At 49.5% G+C, this 17,875-nt stretch overlaps 1 protein-coding gene and 1 long non-coding RNA gene across 7 annotated transcripts in view; one reads left to right on the plus strand and one right to left on the minus strand.

Moving 5' to 3' along the window:
- The window catches only part of LOC118366373 (membrane-associated guanylate kinase, WW and PDZ domain-containing protein 2-like), a 237,559-nt gene that overhangs the window by 208,601 nt on the left and 11,083 nt on the right, over nt 1-17,875 (minus strand).
- Nucleotides 12,884-17,875, plus strand: part of LOC127914647 (uncharacterized) — a 5,087-nt gene continuing 95 nt past the window's right edge. The window contains exons 1-3 of one of the 6 annotated variants that reach the window (XR_008089223.1): nt 12,884-13,487; nt 14,390-14,493; nt 16,062-17,875. The exon at nt 16,062-17,875 is cut by the window's right edge and continues 95 nt beyond it. This is a non-coding gene — a long non-coding RNA (uncharacterized LOC127914647). The other 5 variants (XR_008089224.1, XR_008089225.1, XR_008089228.1 and 2 more) reach the window with 5 other exon arrangements.

Consider the following 17,875-nt stretch of genomic DNA (forward strand, 5'->3'; position numbering starts at 1 on the left):
AATGACAACACTGTCTACCCATACTGTATGATCTAATGACAACACTGTCTACCCATACTGTATGATCTAATGACATTACTGTCTACCCATACTGTATGATCTAATGACAACACTGTCTACCCATACTGTATGATCTAATGACATTACTGTCTACCCATACTGTATGATCTAATGACAACACTGTCTACCCATACTGTATGATCTAATGACAACACTATCTACCCATACTGTATGATCTAATGACAACACTGTCTACCCATACTGTATGATCTAATGACATTACTGTCTACCCATACTGTATGATCTAATGACATTACTGTCTACCCATACTGTATGATCTAATGACAACACTGTCTACCCATACTGTATGATCTAATGACAACACTGTCTACCCATACTGTATGATCTAATGACAACACTGTCTACCCATACTGTCTGATCTAATGACATTACTGTCTACCCATACTGTATGATGACAACATTACTGTCTACCCATACTGTATGATCTAATGACAACACTGTCTACCCATACTGTATGATCTAATGACAACACTGTCTACCCATACTGTATGATCTAATGACAACACTATCTACCCATACTGTATGATCTAATGACAACACTGTCTACCCATACTGTCTGATCTAATGACAACACTGTCTTCCCATACTGTATGATCTAATGACAACACTGTCTTCCCATACTGTATGATCTAATGACAACACTATCTACCCATACTGTATGATCTAATGACAACACTGTCTACCCATACTGTATGATCTAATGACAACACTGTCTACCCATACTGTATGATCTAATGACAACACTGTCTACCCATACTGTATGATCTAATGACAACACTGTCTACCCATACTGTATGATCTAATGACAACACTGTCTACCCATACTGTATGATCTAATGACAACACTGTCTACCCATACTGTATGATCTAATGACAACACTGTCTACCCATACTGTATGATCTAATGACAACACTGTCTACCCATACTGTATGATCTAATGACAACACTGTCTACCCATACTGTATGATCTAATGACATTACTGTCTACCCATACTGTATGATCTAATGACAACACTGTCTACCCATACTGTATGATCTAATGACATTACTGTCTACCCATACTGTATGATCTAATGACAACACTGTCTACCCATACTGTATGATCTAATGACAACACTATCTACCCATACTGTATGATCTAATGACAACACTGTCTACCCATACTGTATGATCTAATGACAACACTGTCTACCCATACTGTATGATCTAATGACAACACTATCTACCCATACTGTATGATCTAATGACAACACTGTCTACCCATACTGTATGATCTAATGACAACACTATCTACCCATACTGTATGATCTAATGACAACACTGTCTACCCATACTGTATGATCTAATGACATTACTGTCTACCCATACTGTATGATCTAATGACAACACTGTCTACCCATACTGTATGATCTAATGACATTACTGTCTACCCATACTGTATGATCTAATGACAACACTGTCTACCCATACTGTATGATCTAATGACATTACTGTCTACCCATACTGTATGATCTAATGACAACACTGTCTACCCATACTGTATGATCTAATGACAACACTGTCTACCCATACTGTATGATCTAATGACAACACTGTCTACCCATACTGTATGATCTAATGACAACACTGTCTACCCATACTGTATGATCTAATGACAACACTGTCTACCCATACTGTATGATCTAATGACAACACTGTCTACCCATACTGTATGATCTAATGACAACACTATCTACCCATACTGTATGATCTAATGACAACACTGTCTACCCATACTGTATGATCTAATGACAACACTGTCTACCCATACTGTATGATCTAATGACAACACTATCTACCCATACTGTATGATCTAATGACAACACTGTCTACCCATACTGTATGATCTAATGACAACACTGTCTACCCATACTGTATGATCTAATGACAACACTGTCTACCCATACTGTATGATCTAATGACATTACTGTCTACCCATACTGTATGATCTAATGACATCACTGTCTACCCATACTGTATGATCTAATGACATTACTGTCTACCCATACTGTATGATCTAATGACATTACTGTCTACCCATACTGTATGATCTAATGACAACACTATCTACCCATACTGTATGATCTAATGACAACCCTGTCTACCCATACTGTCTGATCTAATGACAACACTGTCTACCCATACTGTATGATCTAATGACAACACTGTCTTCCCATACTGTATGATCTAATGACAACACTATCTACCCATACTGTATGATCTAATGACAACACTGTCTACCCATACTGTATGATCTAATGACAACACTGTCTACCCATACTGTATGATCTAATGACAACACTGTCTACCCATACTGTATGATCTAATGACAACACTATCTACCCATACTGTATGATCTAATGACAACACTGTCTACCCATACTGTATGATCTAATGACAACACTGTCTACCCATACTGTATGATCTAATGACAACACTGTCTACCCATACTGTCTGACCTAATGACAACACTGTCTTCCCATACTGTATGATCTAATGACAACACTGTCTTCCCATACTGTATGATCTAATGACAACACTATCTACCCATACTGTATGATCTAATGACAACACTGTCTACCCATACTGTATGATCTAATGACAACACTGTCTACCCATACTGTATGATCTAATGACAACACTATCTACACATACTGTCTGATCTAATGACTGTCTCCTTGCTACTCTCACAAGTGCTATAACAATACCACTTGTGGTGAGGGAGTAATATCATGTTATAGAAAGTTAGTTTTGTGTGTGTGTGTGTGTGTGTGTGTGTGTGTGTGTGTGTGTGTGTGTGTGTGTGTGTGTGTGTGTGTGTGTGTGTGTGTGTGTGTGTGTGTGTGTGTGTGTGTGTGTGTGTGTGTGTGTGTGTGTGTGTGTGTGTGTGTGTGTGTCTTCAGAGGTACAGTATCCTAGTCATGTCACCCAGAGAACACAAGCAATCCCTCTTGTGTATGGTACAGCAATACAACCTTGAGGAACCAAAGAGCCCTGTGCCGTCGAGAGCAGTGAAAGACAAAACAAACCGGATAGAAGGAGAAAGAAAAGAAAACAGAGAAGTAATTGTCTTCTCTCTCTCCAGAACAAAACTTAAACCAATATTATACAGAGCAGCCGAACAGAGAGAGGAAAATAAAACCTTTCTGTGGTTTACAGATTTTGCAGAGCGCAGAAAGAAATCCCCCCACCACAACATTTCTCCTGTGTGTGCAGGAATTTGCAGTGCTGGCGTGTGTATAATAAAAGTGGACGATTACCTGAAAAAATGAACAAAGCCTGTATTTATTATTCTTACACTACAGAGTGAAACAAACCCAAGAGAAAAGGAATGAGAAAAGTAGAGAGCGGATAGACAACTTAATATACTGTAGGTCGTGACTCTCATTCAAATCAAATTATATTTGTCACATGCGCCGAATACAACAGTCTCTGTACTACAGCTCTGTACTGTAGTGTGGCCTTGTCTTACTTACAGGCTTACTTACAAGCCCTTTAACCAACAGTGCAGTTTCAAAAAATAGAGAGTTGAATGAGAGTTGAGTAATTCACTCGCACTCAACTCGCACTCAACTCGCAATCAACTCTCACTCAACTCTCACTCAACTCTCAATCAACTCTCACTCAACTCTCACTCAACTCTCACTCAAGTTATTAACCTTCCTAATAACACCATTCACCATGTTGCTGAACCTATATTGACACAGAAGTAGCTCCTTTAGGGTCTCTCTAGCCCATTGACTAATTCTATTTATTTGGTCTAGCCTACAGGTAATGATAGCAGGAAGCTCTCAGCCCAAGACAAAATGGCATTGCGCCTTCAGTGAGTCAGACACAGTTTGAAACAGCAGAGCTGTCGCACCGGCATTCAATCTACGTCTCCGTGAACGGGGGAAAGATTGAATCTTTCATTAGAGACGGGCGGTAAACTAAATCCGAGCAGAAGTATAACTGTGTGAGCATGCGGCTAAACAGAGCCCTCGTTTCCCCAACCCCCTCCGAGGCACTGTGTGTGGGGGAGATGGAATGCCTGATGACGGCACCAGATTATTGCTTCCATATTACAGGGAAATCAGGAAAGCTCAGGTCTTATACAAAGCTCACCACAGCTTCATCAGCAGTTTGTCTGACTCAGACTAGCTAGGAACTCCTTCTCATCTGGCCAGTATGGACAGAAGGGATAAAGCAGCAGAGACCAACTAAGATGATGCTATGCCTTTGGTGGAATACTGGATAGCAGGGAAGTACTACAGGTCCAGGATTGTATCCAGTCGCTACAGTACCCTTTCTTCCAACTGTATCTCTCAGTAAGGTGCTTTTCAATAGGAGTCAGTTGCAGCAAGCCTTGGACCGACCAAGTGAGTGCTCACAAAGTGATCCAAAGACAGGGTGGTGAGGAGAGGAGAGTGAGAAAGGTGGTGAGGAGAGGAGAGGAGAGAGAGAAGGGTGGTGAGGAGAGGAAAGGAGAGAGAGAAGGGTGGTGAGGAGAGGAGAGTGAGAAGGGTGGTGAGGAGGGGAGAGAGAGAAGGGTGGCGAGGAGAGGAGAGGAGAGAGAGGGGTGGCGAGGAGAGGAGAGAGAGAGGGGTGGCGAGGAGAGGAGAGAGAGGGGTGGTGAGGAGAGGAGAGAGAGGGGTGGTGAGGGGAGGAGAGAGAGGGGTGGTGAGGAGAGGAGAGAGAGAGAGGGGTGGTGAGGAGAGGAGAGAGAGAGGGGTGGTGAGGAGAGGAGAGAGAGAGGGGTGGTGAGGAGAGGAGAGAGAGAGGGGTGGTGAGGAGAGGAGAGAGAGAGGTGGTGAGGAGAGGAGAGAGAGAGAAGGGTGGTGAGGAGAGGAGAGAGAGAGAAGGGTGGTGAGGAGAGGAGAGAGAGAAGGGTGGTGAGGAGAGGAGAGAGAGAAGGGTGGTGAGGAGAGGAGAGGAGAAGGAGGAGGGTGGTGAGGAGAGCAAGAAGGGTGGAGAGGAGAGGAGAGGGAGGAAGGTGGTGAGGAGGGGAAGGAGAGAGAGAAGGGTGGTGAGGAGAGGAGGGTGGTGAGGAGAGGAGCGGGAGGAAGGTGGTGAGGAGGGGAAGGAGAGGACAAGGAGGTGGTGGTGAATCTGTCATGTGAGCATGGTCAGAGTGACACTGATATCACACAACAGAAGACCTGGCACGGCATCACACACAGAAACAAACACAAATCCCAACTCACTGTTACACACCAACACACACAGAAACAAACACAAATCCCAAATCACTGTTACACACCAACACACACAGAAACAAACACAAATCCCAAGTCCCAACACACACAGAAATCACACCAATCACACACTCAGGAGGGACGTAGAATATTGAGCAAATGTACGTGTGGGATTGTGTGTGTGGGAGTGTGTGTGTGGGATTGTGTGTGTGGGAGTGTGTGTGTGGGAGTGTGTGTGTGGGAGTGTGTGTGGGGTGTGTGTGTGTGGGAGTGTGTGTGTGTGTGTGTGTGTGGGAGTGTGTGTGTGTGTGTGTGGGAGTGTGTGTTGTGTGTGTGTGTGTGTGTGTGTGTGTATTGGAGTGTGTGTGTGTGTGTGGGGTGTGTGTTGTGTGTGTGTGGGAGTATGTGTGTATGTGTGGGAGTATGTGTGTGGGAGTATGTGTGTGGGAGTGTGTGTGGGATGTGTGTGTGTGTGTGGGAGTGTGTGTGTGGGAGTGTGTGTGTGTGGGAGTGTGTGTGTGGGAGTGTGTGTGTGTGGGAGTGTGTGTGTGGGAGTGTGTGTGTGTGGGAGTGTGTGTGTGGGAGTGTGTGTGTGGGAGTGTGTGTGTGGGAGTATGTGTGTGGGAGTATGTGTGTGGGAGTATTTATTCAAAGGAGGCTAAGGGAAAAAATTCAAGTGACAGTCAAGTGAGGGCCTTTTACACTGCAGGGATTTACACCGGTGCTTGAACTAAATCCTAAGACTCAGAGGGACACAGTGGGACAGGTAGGGAGACCCTGAGGAGAGGAATAAAGAGCTCCACTCACAGGCCTGGTCCTACCAGTGGGCTGCTATAGCTGCTGCAGCCCCATTAGGTCCCCTTCAGGAGTCAGATCTGAGCAGAGTGACTGCAGTCCACAACCAACTACTCACCTCTGAATCACAGACAGGCCAAGCCCAAACTAACCTCGGCAGTCACAAACATAACTAAGAGAGAGAGGAGGGGAATTCTCACACACGTGCATGGGAGAATGAAAGCGCACGCGCGCGCACACACACACGGACACACACCCTGGCAGGCTAAACTGGTTGAAACGACGTTACACAAACACACAGAAATAAACTGAAGCCATATCAGATAAAAATCAAACATTCCCTCAAAAACAAGATATGAAATGGGGAAAGTACTGTTTTTGCTTTCTACACAGTGAGTGACTTCACAGGGCTGTAATTCGGTAGGGCTCTCCACAGTCGTCCTCTATCTCTGTTGCCAAAACACGCATCTGTTGATTTCTTATTTTCTTGTGATGCATCGCCACGTTGTGCCAGGAGGCGATTTGCGAGTTGATTCGCTGAAAAGCCTCGATTCCAATCTGCCTTACATCGGGCACAAAGGAGGGAGAAACCCACCCTGCCTTACGTCAGGGGCACAAAGGAGGGAGAAACCCACTCTGCCTTACGTCAGGGGCACAAAGGAGGGAGAAACCCACTCTGCCTTATGTCAGGGGCACAAAGGAGGGAGAAACCCACCCTGCCTTACGTCAGGGGCACAAAGGAGGGAGAAACCCACCCTGCCTTACGTCAGGGGCACAAAGGAGGGAGAAACCCACTCTGCCTTACGTCAGGGGCACAAAGGAGGGAGCCTTACGTCAGGGGCACAAAGGAGGGAGAAACCTCTGCCTTACGTCAGGGGCACAAAGGAGGAGAAACCCACTCTGCCTTACGTCAGGGGCACAAAGGAGGGAGAAACCCACTCTGCCTTACGTCAGGGGCACAAAGGAGGAGAAACCCACTCTGCCTTACGTCAGGGGCACAAAGGAGGAGAAACCCACTCTGCCTTACGTCAGGGGCACAAAGGAGGGAGAAACCCACTCTGCCTTACGTCAGGGGCACAAAGGAGGGAGAAACCCACTCTGCCTTACGTCAGGGGCACAAAGGAGGGAGAAACCCACTCTGCCTTACGTCAGGGGCACAAAGGAGGGAGAAACCCACTCTGCCTTACGTCAGGGGCACAAAGGAGGGAGAAACCCACTCTGCCTTACGTCAGGGGCACAAAGGAGGGAGAAACCCACCCTGCCTTACGTCAGGGGCACAAAGGAGGAGAAACCCACCCTGCCTACGTCAGGGGCACAAAGGAGGGAGAAACCCACTCTGCCGTCAGGGGCACAAAGGAGGGAGAAACCCACTCTGCCTTACGTCAGGGGCACAAAGGAGGGAGAAACCCACTCTGCCTTACGTCAGGGGCACAAAGGAGGGAGAAACCCACTCTGCCTTACGTCAGGGGCACAAAGGAGGAGAAACCCACTCTGCCTTACGTCAGGGGCACAAAGGAGGGAGAAACCCACTCTGCCTTACGTCAGGGCACAAAGGAGGAGAAACCCACTCTGCCTTACGTCAGGGGCACAAAGGAGGGAGAAACCCACTCTGCCTTACGTCAGGGGCACAAAGGAGGAGAAACCCACTCTGCCTTACGTCAGGGGCACAAAGGAGGGAGAAACCCACTCTGCCTTACGTCAGGGGCACAAAGGAGGAGAAACCCACCCTGCCTTACGTCAGGGGCACAAAGGAGGGAGAAACCCACTCTGCCTTACGTCAGGGGCACAAAGGAGGGAGAAACCCACTCTGCCTTACGTCAGGGGCACAAAGGAGGAGAAACCCACTCTGCCCGTCAGGGGCACAAAGGAGGAGAAACCCACTCTGCCTTACGTCAGGGGCACAAAGGAGGGAAACCCACCCTGCCTTACGTCAGGGGCACAAAGGAGGGAGAAACCCACTCTGCCTTACGTCAGGGGCACACGTCAGGGGCACAAAGGAGGAGGACGTCAGGGGCACAAAGGAGAAACCCACTCTGCCTCAGGGGCACAAAGGAGGTGAAACCCACTCTACGTCAGGGGCACAAAGGAGGGAGAAACCCACTCTGCCTTACGTCAGGGGCACAAAGGAGGAGAAACCCACTCTGCCTTACGTCAGGGGCACAAAGGAGGGAGAAACCCACTCTGTCAGGGGCACAAAGGAGGGAGAAACCCACCCACTCTGCCTTACGTCAGGGGCACAAAGGAGGGAGAAACCCACTCTGCCTTACGTCAGGGGCACAAAGGAGGGAAACCCACTCTGACGTCAGGGGCACAAAGGAGGAGAAACCCACTCTGCCTTACGTCAGGGGCACAAAGGAGGGAGAAACCCACTCTGCCTTACGTCAGGGGCACAAAGGAGGGAGAAACCCACTCTGCCTTACGTCAGGGGCACAAAGGAGGGAGAAACCCACTCTGCCTTACGTCAGGGGCACAAAGGAGGGAGAAACCCACTCTGCCTTACGTCAGGGGCACAAAGGAGGAGAAACCCACCCTGCCTTACGTCAGGGGCACAAAGGAGGGAGAAACCCACTCTGCCTTACGTCAGGGGCACAAGGAGGGAGAAACCCACTCTGCCTTACGTCAGGGGCACAAAGGAGGGAGAAACCCACTCTGCCTTACGTCAAAGGAGGGGCACAAAGGAGGAGAAACCCACCCTGCCTTACGTCAGGGGCACAAAGGAGGGAGAAAACCCACTCTGCCTTACGTCAGGGGCACAAAGGAGGAGAAACCCACTCTGAAACCCACTCTGCCTTACGTCAGGGGCACAAAGGAGGGAGAAACCCACTCTGCCTTACGTCAGGGGCACAAAGGAGGGAGAAACCCACTCTGCCTTACGTCAGGGCACAAAGGAGGGAGAAAACCCACTCTGCCTTACGTCAGGGGCACAAAGGAGGGAGAAACCCACTCTGCCTTACAGGGGGTCAGGGGCACAAAGGAGGAGAAACCCACCCCTGCCTTACGTCAGGGGGCACAAAGGAGGGAGAAACCCACTCTGCCTTACGTCAGGGCACAAAGGAGGGAGGAGAAACCCACTCTGCCTTACGTCAGGGGCACAAAGGAGGAGAAACCCACTCAGGGGCACAAAGGAGGGAGAAACCCACTCTGCCTTACGTCAGGGGCACAAAGGAGGAGAAACCCACTCTGCCTTACGTCAGGGGCACAAAGGAGGGAGAAACCCACTCTGCCTTACGTCAGGGGCACAAAGGAGGGAGAAACCCACTCTGCCTTACGTCAGGGGCACAAAGGAGGAGAAACCCACTCTGCCTTACGTCAGGGGCACAAAGGAGGAGAAACCCACTCTGCCTTACGTCAGGGGCACAAAAGGGGAGAAACCCACTCTGCCTTACGTCAGGGGCACAAAGGAGGGAGAAACCCACTCTGCCTTACGTCAGGGGCACAAAGGAGGGAGAAACCCACTCTGCCTTACATCAGGGGCACAAAGGAGGGAGAAACCCACTCTGCCTTACGTCAGGGGCACAAAGGCACAAAGGGGAGAAACCCACTCTGCCTTACGTCAGGGGCACAAAGGAGGGAGAAACCCACTCTGCCTTACGTCAGGGGCACAAAGGAGGAGAAACCCACTCTGCCTTACGTCAGGGGCACAAAGGAGGAGAAACCCACTCTGCCTTACGTCAGGGGCACAAAGGAGGGAGAAACCCACTCTGCCTTACGTCAGGGGCACTTACGGGCACAAAGGTCTGCCTTACGTCAGGGGCACAAAGGAGGGAGAAACCCACTCTGCCTTACGTCAGGGGCACAAAGGAGGGAGAAACCCACTCTGCCTTACGTCAGGGGCACAAAGGAGGGAGAAACCCACTCTGCCTTACGTCAGGGGCACAAAGGAGGGAGAAACCCACTCTGCCTACGTCAGGGGCACAAAGGAGGAGAAACCCACTCTGCCTTACGTCAGGGGCACAAAGGAGGAGAAACCCACTCTGCCTTACGTCAGGGGCACAAAGGAGGGAGAAACCCACTCTGCCTTCAGGGGCACGTCAGGGGCACAAAGGAGGGAGAAACCCACTCTGCCTTACGTCAGGGGCACAAAGGAGGGAGAAACCCACTCTGCCTTACGTCAGGGGCACAAAGGAGGGAGAAACCCACTCTGCCTTACGTCAGGGGCACAAAGGAGGGAGAAACCCACTCTGCCTTACGTCAGGGGCACAAAGGAGGAGAAACCCACTCTGCCTTACGTCAGGGGCACAAAGGAGGGAGAAACCCACTCTGCCTTACGTCAGGGGCACAAAGGAGGGAGAAACCCACTCTGCCTTACGTCAGGGGCACAAAGGAGGGAGAAACCCACTCTGCCTTACGTCAGGGGCACAAAGGAGGGAGAAACCCACTCTGCCTTACGTCAGGGGCACAAAGGAGGGAAAACCACACTCTGCCTTACGTCAGGGGCACAAAGGAGGGAGAAACCCACTCTGCCTTACGTCAGGGGCACAAAGGAGGGAGAAACCCACTCTGCCTTACGTCAGGGGCACAAAGGAGGGAGAAACCCACTCTGCCTTACGTCAGGGGCACAAAGGAGGGAGAAACCCACCCTGCCTTACGTCAGGGGCACAAAGGAGGAGAAACCCACTCTGCCTTACGTCAGGGCACAAAGGAGGAGAAACCCACTCTGCCTTACGTCAGGGGCACAAAGGAGGGAGAAACCCACTCTGCCTTACGTCAGGGGCACAAAGGAGGGAGAAACCCACTCTGCCTTACGTCAGGGGCACAAAGGAGGGAGAAACCCACATCTGCCTTACGTCAGGGGCACAAAGGAGGAGAAACCCACTCTGCCTTACGTCAGGGGCACAAAGGAGGGAGAAACCCACCCTGCCTTACGTCAGGGGCACAAAGGAGGGAGAAACCCATTCTGCCTTACGTCAGGGGCACAAAGGAGGGAGAAACCCACCGTCAGGGGCACAAAGGAGGGAGAAACCCACTCTGCCTTACGTCAGGGGCACAAAGGAGGGAGAAACCCATTCTGCCTTACGTCAGGGGCACAAAGGGAGAAACCCACTCTGCCTTACGTCAGGGGCACAAAGGAGGGAGAAACCCACTCTGCCTTACGTCAGGGGCACAAAGGAGGGAGAAACCCACTCTGCCTTACGTCAGGGGCACAAAGGAGGGAGAAACCCACTCTGCCTTACGTCAGGGGCACAAAGGAGGGAGAAACCCACTCTGCCTTACGTCAGGGGCACAAAGGAGGGAGAAACCCAAGTCAGGAGCACAAAGGAGGGAGAAACCCACTCTGCCTTACGTCAGGGGCACAAAGGAGGAGAAACCCACTCTGCCTTACGTCAGGGGCACAAAGGAGGGAGAAACCCACTCTGCCTTACGTCAGGGGCACAAAGGAGGGAGAAACCCACTCTGCCTTACGTCAGGGGCACAAAGGAGGGAGAAACCCACTCTGCCTTACGTCAGGGGGCACAAAGGAGGGAGAAACCCACTCTGCCTTACGTCAGGGGCACAAAGGAGGAGAAACCCACTCTGCCTTACGTCAGGGGCACAAAGGAGGGAGAAACCCACTCTGCCTTACGTCAGGGGCACAAAGGAGGAGAAACCCACTCTGCCTTACGTCAGGGGCACAAAGGAGGGAGAAACCCACTCTGCCTTACGTCAGGGGCACAAAGGAGGGAGAAACCCACTCTGCCTTACGTCAGGGGCACAAAGGAGGGAGAAACCCACTCTGCCTTACGTCAGGGGCACAAAGGAGGGAGAAACCCACTCTGCCTTACGTCAGGGGCACAAAGGAGGGAGAAACCCACTCTGCCTTACGTCAGGGGCACAAAGGAGGGAGAAACCCACCCTGCCTTACGTCAGGGGCACAAAGGAGGGAGAAACCCACTCTGCCTTACGTCAGGGGCACAAAGGAGGGAGAAACCCACTCTGCCTTACGTCAGGGGCACAAAGGAGGGAGAAACCCACTCTGCCTTACGTCAGGGGCACAAAGGAGGGAGAAACCCACTCTGCCTTACGTCAGGGGCACAAAGGAGGGAGAAACCCACTCTGCCTTACGTCAGGGGCACAAAGGAGGGAGAAACCCACTCTGCCTTACGTCAGGGGCACAAAGGAGGGAGAAACCCACTCTGCCTTACGTCAGGGGCACAAAGGAGGGAGAAACCCACCCTGCCTTACGTCAGGGGCACAAAGGAGGGAGAAACCCACTCTGCCTTACGTCAGGGGCACAAAGGAGGAGAAACCCACTCTGCCTTACGTCAGGGGCACAACCCACTCTGCCTTACGTCAGGGGCACAAAGGAGGGAGAAACCCACTCTGCCTTACGTCAGGGGCACAAAGGAGGGAGAAACCCACTCTGCCTTACGTCAGGGGCACAAAGGAGGGAGAAACCCAATCTGCCTTACGTCAGTCAGGGGCACAAAGATTCATTCCTTGGGATTAGCATGTGATTCAAATATACTTTCGGGGAACATCTAGTCTTGATGATGGGTCTGGAACTATAGCTCATCAACTGGCACAAATAAATGGACTGTTACTTAAAAGGAGACTTACATGATGCCTGTCACTGTCCTCACACAGAGAAAGGAAAAGGGGCTCCGTGACATCAGGTGTGTGTGTATGAATGTGTGTACAGGCGTGTTTCTGTATGTGTGTGTATGTGTCAGCCTGCCACAGTACATGATGTAAACACCAATGGAACATGAGCACAGTAGTCAGTCACCACTGCCTTGTGTCTTAGTCATAGAGGTTATCACTGAGGAGGAGCCAGTCAGCACTGCCTTGTGTCTTAGTCATACAGGTTATCACTGCCTTGTGTCTTAGTCATACAGGTTATCACTGCCTTGTGTCTTAGTCATACAGGTTATCACTGAGGAGGAGTCAGTCAGCACTGCCTTGTGTCTTAGTCATACAGGTTATCACTGAGGAGGAGTCAGTCAGCACTGCCTTGTGTCTTAGTCATACAGGTTATCACTGCCTTGTGTCTTAGTCATACAGGTTATCACTGAGGAGGAGTCAGTCAGCACTGCCTTGTGTCTTAGTCATACAGGTTATCACTGAGGAGGAGTCAGTCAGCACTGCCTTGTGTCTTAGTCATACAGGTTATCACTGAGGTGGAGTCAGTCAGCACTGCCTTGTGTCTTAGTCATACATGTTATCACTGAGGAGGAGCCAGTGAGCACTGCCTTGTGTCTTAGTCATACAGGTTATCACTGAGGAAGAGTCAGTCAGCACTGCCTTGTGTCTTAGTCATACAGGTTATCACTGAGGAGGAGTCAGTCAGCACTGCCTTGTGTCTTAGTCATACAGGTTATCACTGAGGAGGAGTCAGTCAGCACTGCCTTGTGTCTTAGTCATACAGGTTATCACTGAGGAGGAGCCAGTCAGCACTGCCTTGTGTCTTAGTCATACAGGTTATCACTGAGGAGGAGTCAGTCAGCACTGCCTTGTGTCTTAGTCATACAGGTTATCACTGAGGAGGAGTCAGTCAGCACTGCCTTGTGTCTTAGTCATACAGGTTATCACTGAGGAGGAGTCAGTCAGCACTGCCTTGTGTCTTAGTCATACAGGTTATCACTGCCTTGTGTCTTAGTCATACAGGTTATCACTGAGGAGGAGTCAGTCAGCACTGCCTTGTGTCTTAGTCATACAGGTTATCACTGAGGAGGAGTCAGTCAGCACTGCCTTGTGTCTTAGTCATACAGGTTATCACTGAGGAGGAGCCAGTCAGCACTGCCTTGTGTCTTAGTCATACAGGTTATCACTGAGGAGGAGTCAGTGAGCACTGCCTTGTGTCTTAGTCACAGGTTATCACTGAGGAAGAGTCAGTCAGCACTGCCTTGTTTCTTAGTCATACAGGTTATCACTGCCTTGTGTCTTAGTCATACAGGTTATCACTGCCTTGTGTCTTAGTCATACAGGTTATCACTGAGGAGGAGTCAGTGAGCACTGCCTTGTGTCTTAGTCATACAGGTTATCACTGCCTTGTGTCTTAGTCATACAGGTTATCACTGAGGAGGAGTCAGTGAGCACTGCCTTGTGTCTTAGTCATACAGGTTATCACTGAGGAGGAGTCAGTCAGCACTGCCTTGTGTCTTAGTCATACAGGTTATCACTGAGGAGGAGTCAGTCAGCACTGCCTTGTGTCTTAGTCATACAGGTTATCACTGAGGAGGAGCCAGTCAGCACTGCCTTGTGTCTTAGTCATACAGGTTATCACTGAGGAGGAGCCAGTCAGCACTGCCTTGTGTCTTAGTCATACAGGTTATCACTGAGGAGGAGTCAGTCAGCACTGCCTTGTGTCTTAGTCATACAGGTTATCACTGAGGAGGAGCCAGTGAGCACTGCCTTGTGTCTTAGTCATACAGGTTATCACTGAGGAGGAGTCAGTGAGCACTGCTTTGTGTCTTAGTCATACAGGTTATCACTGAGGAGGAGTCAGTGAGCACTGCTTTGTGTCTTAGTCATACAGGTTATCACTGAGGAGGAGTCAGTCAGCACTGCCTTGTGTCTTAGTCATACAGGTTATCACTGAGGAGGAGTCAGTCAGCACTGCCTTGTGTCTTAGTCATACAGGTTATCACTGAGGAGGAGCCAGTGAGCACTGCCTTGTGTCTTAGTCATACAGGTTATCACTGAGGAGGAGTCAGTCAGCACTGCCTTGTGTCTTAGTCATACAGGTTATCACTGAGGAGGAGCCAGTCAGCACTGCCTTGTGTCTTAGTCATACAGGTTATCACTGAGGAGGTTAGCACTGCCTTGTGTCTTAGTCATACAGGTTATCACTGCCTTGAGGAGTCAGTCAGTTATCACTGCCTTGTGTCTTAGTCATACAGGTTATCACTGCCTTGTGTCTTAGTCATACAGGTTATCACTGCCTTGTGTCTTAGTCATACAGGTTATCACTGAGGAGGAGTCAGTGAGCACTGCTTTGTGTCTTAGTCATACAGGTTATCACTGAGGAGGAGTCAGTGAGCACTGCTTTGTGTCTTAGTCATACAGGTTATCACTGAGGAAGAGTCAGTCAGCACTGCCTTGTGTCTTAGTCATACAGGTTATCACTGCCTTGTGTCTTAGTCATACAGGTTATCACTGAGGAGGAGTCAGTCAGCACTGCCTTGTGTCTTAGACATACAGGTTATCACTGAGGAGGAGTCAGTGAGCACTGCCTTGTGTCTTAGTCATACAGGTTATCACTGAGGAGGAGTCAGTCAGCACTGCCTTGTGTCTTAGTCATACAGGTTATCACTGAGGAGGAGCCAGTCAGCACTGCCTTGTGTCTTAGTCATACAGGTTATCACTGAGGAGGAGTCAGTGAGCACTGCCTTGTGTCTTAGTCACAGGTTATCACTGAGGAGGAGTCAGTGAGCACTGCCTTGTGTCTTAGTCAGGTTGTCACTGAGGAAGGTTATCACTGCCTTGTGTCTTAGGTTATCACTGAGGAGGAGCCAGTGAGCACTGCCTTGTCTCTTAGTCATACAGGGAGGAGCCATCAGCACTGCCTTGTGTCTTAGTCATACAGGTTATCACTGAGGAGGAGCCAGTGAGCACTGCCTTGTGTCTTAGTCATACAGGTTATCACTGAGGAAGAGTCAGTCAGCACTGCCTTGTGTCTTAGTCACTGCCTTGTGTCTTAGTCATACAGGTTATCAGGTTATCACTACAGGTTTTCACTGAGGAGGAGCCAGTGAGCACTGCCTTGTGTCTTAGTCATACAGGTTATCACTGAGGAGGAGTCAGTGAGCACTTCCTTGTGTCTTAGTCATACAGGTTGTCACTGAGGAAGAGTCAGTCAGCACTGCCTTGTGTCTTAGTCATACAGGTTATCACTGCCTTGTGTCTTAGTCATACAGGTTATCACTGCCTTGTGTCTTAGTCATACAGGTTATCACTGAGGAGGAGCCAGTGAGCACTGCCTTGTGTCTTAGTCATACAGGTTATCACTGAGGAGGAGTCAGTCAGCACTGCCTTGTGTCTTAGTCATACAGGTTATCACTGAGGAAGAGTCAGTCAGCACTGCCTTGTGTCTTAGTCATACAGGTTATCACTGCCTTGTGTCTTAGTCATACAGGTTATCACTGAGGAGGTGGGAATCAATGGAACAGGAATGGAACAGACATTTCCTCCACAAGTAACATTTCAGATATAGAATCCATCATTATAACGATACAGTAAGTCTGGAAAAAGCAACACTCCAGACTCAATATGTCAAGGGTTGAAATCACTAGAGAAAGAGAAGTACTTAGCATGACTCAACCCCACAACGCCAGAGCATCAGCTCAATATTATCAACCAGTGGGTTGTCGGAACCAGATGGCTCACTGGGAGCTTCATGTCAAGGTGGCCCTAGGCTGAACACATGCAGTATCTGAGATAGTGAAACATGTGGCAGGGTCTCAGACACACAGATCATGACCATGTTGCGTGTTCTATGTGTGGGGAGAGATGCACTCTTCTCTCTGGCTCTCTCTGGAGCCACATCTGCAGAAGAGCAATGCTTCATAGCTCATGCTCACTATAGCCTATCAACATCTGTGTCCCGTCCTGTCACTCAAAACCACTGGGTACAGAGCCCAACCCCTTTTCACTTTCACCATGAGTGACAGCCCATGTGGCCAATCACATCAGTTTTATGACCTCAATCCTGTTATTGTATGTCCCTGTTTCTTGAGGGTCGTGCCTGTTTTTTCTCCGTTTAGAGAGAGAGAGAGAGTAAAAGAGAAAGAGAAAACAAAGGAGGGAGAGGGAGAGAGAAAAGAAAGAGAGCGCGACATTGAGAAGCGTCACACCTTCGAAGCAGGCAGGGAGTGGAGACAGTCGTTGCCATGGAAACCCCGGCTGGGCTCTAGTGAGTAAGTGAGCTGCTAAAGTGAGCGTGCTGCGCTGTGGCGTATGCGAGGGAGGGCGCCTGGCTTCGACCGATCTAACCTGAGGCTGAGTGAAGGATGAAGGGAGAAGGAGAGGGAGAGAGTCCAGACGGAGAGAAGGAGAACCAGAGAAGAGCCTGAGGTACAATTATAGTGTGAGACAGGGCTGATTGCACAAGCCTTAGATCTATAGAGCAGAGAAACATGTCTCCTCAGGTCTGTGCTGTGGGTAACACACACACACGCACACACAAACATGCCTGACTAATGGAGACACCTTTATTACAGAGCACACAACTCTTTCGTCTCCACACACAGCCTCAGCTCAGAGCTCCACAATGGGGCCCTTTGTTCCAACTCCGTCGTGAGGCTCACACAGACACAGTGTCAACCTGACTTTCATTAGGCAGCTTCTGTGCTAATAGAGACAGTGTGAATAATGCATGAAGGAAGGAGCGCTCAGGAGCCATTATTATTATTATTATTATTCTATTGCTGCCATCAATCATAAACACAAGGATAACAGGAAAGGGACAGGAAAGGAGGGAGGGACACCTGACAACCCACCTAACAAGCACATGCTCATCAGATAGTGAGGTAAAGCCTTTTGAATTGAGAGAGGTAGAGGATGACCCCCTACTGTGCCACACAGCTCTGACCAGTACCAAACAATCAGATCATCTTTCCCTCCCTCCCTCCCTTCGGGCACTTCTCATTAGTAAACACCCCCAGTGGTCTTTACTCCCTACTCATTAGCATACACTCAATATCCCTCTGGGCAGCAGCCTCACCATTAACCACACACTCTGGTAAACTAGCTCCGCCCATTCTAACCCAATCCTCCCATTCCACATAGCAGCACATGCACACACACACGCTGCAATGTCAATCAATGGTATGTCAAAGAGGGGGAAGAGAGGTAGAGACAAAGAGAG

The sequence above is a fragment of the Oncorhynchus keta genome, chromosome 33, assembly GCF_023373465.1.
Source record: "Oncorhynchus keta strain PuntledgeMale-10-30-2019 chromosome 33, Oket_V2, whole genome shotgun sequence".
NCBI classification, from domain to species: Eukaryota; Metazoa; Chordata; class Actinopteri; order Salmoniformes; family Salmonidae; genus Oncorhynchus; species Oncorhynchus keta.